The sequence below is a fragment of the Corythoichthys intestinalis genome, chromosome 15 (genome assembly GCF_030265065.1).
Source record: "Corythoichthys intestinalis isolate RoL2023-P3 chromosome 15, ASM3026506v1, whole genome shotgun sequence".
NCBI classification, from domain to species: Eukaryota; Metazoa; Chordata; class Actinopteri; order Syngnathiformes; family Syngnathidae; genus Corythoichthys; species Corythoichthys intestinalis.
In genome coordinates, this window is record NC_080409.1 from 42,167,738 (window position 1) to 42,173,737 (window position 6,000).

Consider the following 6,000-nt stretch of genomic DNA (forward strand, 5'->3'; position numbering starts at 1 on the left):
GTATGAGGACTAAGGATTTAGCTGATTTTGCGGATTAATTCATTTATTTTTCGCATCACGCCAGACAAACGGCTGCAGAAAAATCTTGCTGTACGAGGGAGTGGCCTGTGAGCCTTTTTGGATTTTCAAAAGGTTCCCATTCACCGGTGGATATTGGCCAAAACAAGCCCTACTACTGTGGGACCATTGGACTTGAGTAAACATCGTGTTTTGTATTATGTCAAATACTGGGATCATTTTTTAATATGTTGGTTGCTTGTATTTTGTGGCTGACATCCTTCTTGTCCCCTCGGCTGACGACCGGCGGCCTGTCGCACATCCCCCCGCCGGGAGAGCACTATACTCGGCTTATTGCCCTCTTCATGTGCCCGGTGTTCTGTCTAATTTTCCGACCGATCAGAAATTGCAACCTTGTGTTAAAAATAGCCGCGAATATAGCGATTACAGAGTAAACACTACAAACTTACTTTAAATAAAGTACTACTTACGTTTGATCATGGATGGGCATGTAAAAAGCTCTCCTCATACCCATATTGTCATGTTAGCTGCAAAACAACTGCAGCCGCCCTCCTATGAATCTCTCGCTGTTTACGACTTCGCCGTGTAATAAAGCATTATTTTGCCATATTCGTGTTAACCATTTGGCAGCTACACGCTCCTCCGACCGGCGGTCATTGTCCAGTTGCTTCCCCGCAAACGAGCCCTCTGCCCTCAGCAGGGGAACGACGAGCTCTAACTTGTTTGCCGCTGGGCAGGTTGCCGATCGGCGACCCAGCCGTCATGTGAAATGATCCGGGCTAGTTATGTGTGATTTTCCATTTCGAAGACTTTGAAACATCGCTCGGTTCAGGTTAGCGTGTCGGCTAGCTGTCACGCCTCCTGGTTTGTTTACATTTTCCGAAGCCGGGAAGGGGGGGAGAAGGGAAATGACATAAGCCCGACTTAGGTGACATAAAATATCGTTCGGGAGGTGCGACAGTAAAGGTGAAGTCAACAGTTTTGACCATTATGGAGTAATTTTGCCATGTCGTCCTGAATAAATGCATTTTTATTATTTCATATTCCATTTAGCACAGACTGCTATTTGTCATGAACATGCCATTTATTTAGCTATTGGGGAAAAAAATACTTGGATAAAAAGAATATTCTCTAAAAATATTGGAGTGGAGAGATGATGGGGGAAAATGTTATATGATGCCTTAACATTAGCACATTATGCCTTTGTGATGTATGATTGCTTCTGTGACATAGATTGTAACAACTTCTATTGTTTTTTTATCTTGAGTTTCATAGTTAGGAGGGAATCTCACGAGATAACTTGTTTTGCAGCATAATACACGCTTGAGTCCCATAGTTAGGAGGGAATCTCACGAGACTTGTTTTGTACTCATAATATTTACCGTGGGAACACAACATCTGCTACCGGATGGCACAACCTGGGAACCACGCAAAGAAAAGCCCCTTTTTCGAGGGGCTGAACCAAAAGTAGCTTTAATTTTTGTCATTGGACGGGGCCGCGCCGCCTGGGAGCGGAGGTTGGCCATCTCCGCCCCCGTGTGGCGCGTTCCTACAAAAACCGGGCATTTCCGGGCGACCAGTAAAGTCCGCCAGCGGGTCACGTACGGATCGCCTGGCTTTGTTCCTTCGCAGCCTTACCGGAGCGTTGGCTCCCGCTCATTTGTCACGGTAAGCGATTTTCATTGCTAAGGGACACCTGGTTGTGCTGTAATGGTAGCACGGGGATTCTGGGATTGACAAACTCAAATCTAGCGTCATCGTTGCCATTTGTTATGCTTGTTATTGATACTTGTTTGCTTGCTCTTGTGGGATTATAATCATTAAATCTAATTTATTCTGCATTTTCTAATTAGTAAACATCGTCTATTGAGCAAAAGTGTGCTGGCTGCTGACACACCGCGAACCTGGAAATTTCGGAAAACAAGAGACTGAAACAATGACATTTTGCGGCTCTCTGCGTCACGTTTTCCTCGTTCTGAATAAATCCCCCTCGATGGGCTGAAGTGTAAAGCCGATGAGCCCATTCTCCCGCTGACGTCATCCACCTGTTGGGGACGCTAGAGCCCTATAGACCCTACCCACGTGACGTCACAACTCCTTCCTCCTGACTGGTGCCGCCCAATTGTCCGTCAACACATCATGTTTCCCTGTTACGGCTACGTACGTTCCTCCTATTTACGACGTGTTTTTATGCTCGTTAACTTTAATAATCAAAATGGTGAAGGCGTGTGTAGCGGTCGGTTGCAATAACAGAGAAGATAGCCGGAGAAGACGGAGAGACTTGAAGTTCTACCGGATTCCGAGAGACCCGGAGAGAAGAGAGCGAGATGGGCTGCTGCAATTCAACGAGAAAACTGGGCTCCAAACGATTACCACAGATTATGTAGTAGTCATTTTATATCTGGTAAGATGCATTTAATATATATTTAGAGGGTTCTGGGCTGACAACCACAATTAAGATCATTGCTAGGCTAATCGCCGACAACATACACGTATGTATGTAGTGAGAGTGCTATCGCTAAACCATATAAACATTAAAAGCCCAAACACCATTGACAAACGACATGAAATACATTAGACTTGACAGTGGATGTTAGCAATAACAAAAGATTTTGAATTGAAAATTTCGTAACTCACCTTTCCAAGCACAAGATAGATTCCTGCCGAATTTTCGTGGACGAGGACCTGTTTCACCCAACCAGCAACGAAGTATTTATAAGCCTCCAAGCTCTTAAAGTTTTTCAAACTTTCGTGAGAATAGGCTGATTTTGTGTGGACAAGATAGTTGTACATATCAGGGTAGCTAGCAGATGTCAGGCAAATACGGCGGAGACAGCGGGTCGAAAAACATCGATTTAGGCATCAAATATGGATCTGGCGAATGGATAAACTGAAGCTTTTCCACATAACGCCTTTTATGCAACGCATCAAGTGAGTTTACGGCATCCGAAAGCACCGGGTCTTCCATGAAATGCATTATAAGTTGCTCGATCAATTGAGACCATTGATAATACAGACGCAAAATGACGGACAAGGGGGCGGAACCATACAGCGAGCACGTGATTTTGTGACGTCGGTGGGTAGGGTCTATAATGGTAGGCGTGGCTAACCGGCAGAATAAAAGACTAATTTCTCGTCATCTGCGCTTTGCTAAATTGTTGTATAGGCAAGGCAAGGCAAATTTATTTATATAGCACAATTCATTACAAGGCAATTCAAAGTGCTTTACATCACATAAAGATCATAAAAATCACATTTAAATCAATACAACGTAAAAACCAAGACAAAAGATCGCATTTAATCACAAATAGAATAAAAGTAAATAAATAAAAATAAAACAAAAATAAAAATAAAACAAAAACTACTACTACTAATATATAGAGTATAGAGTCAAATCGTCTCAAAATATGATTCTAATTCACATAATAATGCTATTTAAGACTTTTTTTCTCCTGTCTTACGCACTTTAACCCATCGCTATCATTCCAGGATGACTAAGAAGTCTGTATATCAACACAAATTTGAGAAAGAGAAAAAAAAGGAACCAAATATTTGAGAGGGAAGCAGGGCGACCTCTTTGAGCCCCTTTTCATGACTCAACGATGAGTATTGACTTTGGCCTACAGTCACAAGCGGATAACACGCGGTGCAAGGGCTTGTCCTAAGTGATTACTGCCAATTACAAATCTGTCTGCATGTAACCCGATCTGAGCACTTGAGTTCACAAAGAACTCTTGCAAAGGTACCTTCACATTTTTAAACGTGCACAGGCATGGCCGTCTGTCTTTATGACACAGAAATGAGTGAACAAACAAATGTAAGGGGAGAGGGTTTCTTTTTTTATATACGCTTAAGTCGACAGGATAATGCACAAGAGTGCACACACACAATATGGCTCGTGCAGGGCTTGTGCAACAAACCAAAATGAAGTCCGTGTCTGCCATTTTTTTTTTTGCTACGACAATAAAAGCACATGAACAGGTTGCGTTATAAGTACTGTAACATACATTGAAGTTCTAATTCTGTCAAAATTTATGGCTTGAGACCCAACTAGAAATCTAAGGAGAAACAGGAGACCCGTTTTGACCTGTAGTATATTGTTGTGATATAGTAGATGTATTGTCACTCATGTTGAATTTTTGATTTTCTCCTCTTTTATAGCTCAAGTGGCGACTCCATAAGAAAAGAGAAACGGGAGACTCATATTGACCTTAGATATACAGTTCTTGTATTTTAAATTTTGTAACATTGAATTTTTGATTCCTTTTTTTTTTTGTTTTTCTCAACTCGGGCAGTGACTATAAAAGTAAGAAGAAACAAGAGAGCCATTTCAACATGCAGTATACAGTTCGTATAAATGAAGTGTGATCACACATCTGTTTTTTTTTTTCTTCATACAGACGACATCAGTAGCCACAAAGGGTTGCGTTCTGATAAAATAATAATCAGTAAATAAAACTACTAACATTTTAAAAATTGAACTGAGTATTCCCAGTTCATCCCAGAATTGTATGGAGGTTGATTTGTGTGTTTATTATTCAATCAAAAAAAGTTGATTTAATCAAAATATATTTATTCAATAAAAAAAGGCACTTTAATAATTAAAAAAAAAGGTGGTTGAATGCAATAATAAATTGCACTCAAAAAAGCATTTGAAAACTGTTTTTCTTTGATTTAATGATTTTTCTTTTGATTGAAGTTTCTTTTTTGAAAGAAACAACTTTCATTTTTGCAAAAAAAATTTTTTACTTTGATTGAATTTTTTTTGATTGAAGCAACACAAAAAGGAATGCTTCAAAAAAACCTTTTTTAATGAAAAATCAAGGGTTTGAATGCAAATTTTTGTGTCTCAAATATTTTTTCGCATTCAAAAACATTTTTATTATGATTGAACAAAATTGAAGTGTTTTTGATTGAACAAAATTGAAGTGTTTTTCCTTTAAAAAAAAAAATGTCTGAAGCAACTTATTTTGTGATTGAAAAATAAGACACAAATTTCCTAGACAAACTGTAGCACACTTACTTCAATGAAAAATATATTCACTTAAAAAAAAAAATAATTCAAAGAAAAAAAAATTCACATGCTTTTTTTGAGTCTCAAATTTATTTTTGCATTCATTTTTTTTTGATTGAAGTGACTTTTTTTTATTGAAAATATTTTTTATATATTTTTTTTCTTCAATCAAAAAAAAAAAAAAAAAAAAAAAAAAAATCCATGAAAAATGAAGTGTTCAAATGCAGATTTTTGAGTCTCAAATATATTTTTGCATTCAAAAACTTTTTCTTCTATGATTGAAATGTTTTTTTTTGTTGTTTTTTTTATTAAAGTGATTTTTCTTTCATATATATATATATATATATATATATATATATTTTTAAGCAACTTACCATATTTTTTGATTCAAAAATAAAGACACAAATGTCCTGGCCAAAATTTATTTTTGCATTCAACCACTTTTCTTTTTTAATTGAAGTGACTTTTTTATTTTAAATATATTCTAGTCCTACCCATGATATGGCCCAAACACAAAAAGGATTGCTTCAATAAAAAAAAAAAAAAATAAATAAAAAAAAACATTTTCCATGAAAAATTACCATAATTTCCCGAATATAACGCACAATTTTTTCCCCTAAAATCAACTTGTAAAATCATGATGCGCATTATAAACGGGTACATGGATGGAGACAGAAATATATATATATATACATATATATACACCGATTTTTTTTTTTTTATTGACATGCCCACGTTGTGTTGAAGAAACGTATGCGGCGACCCGTTGCCGACCATTACAGTACGCGACGTCACCAAAATAAAGACACAACTCAAGTTTTTAAAAATTTAAGTGAATTTTTTAAATTGAAAATATATATTTTGACTGAAGCAACTTTTTTGGGGGGGGAATGAATAATAAAGGCACAAATTTACCTCCATAGAATTTCCCAATTTACCTCCATAGAATTTCCCAATAAAATCCTTTG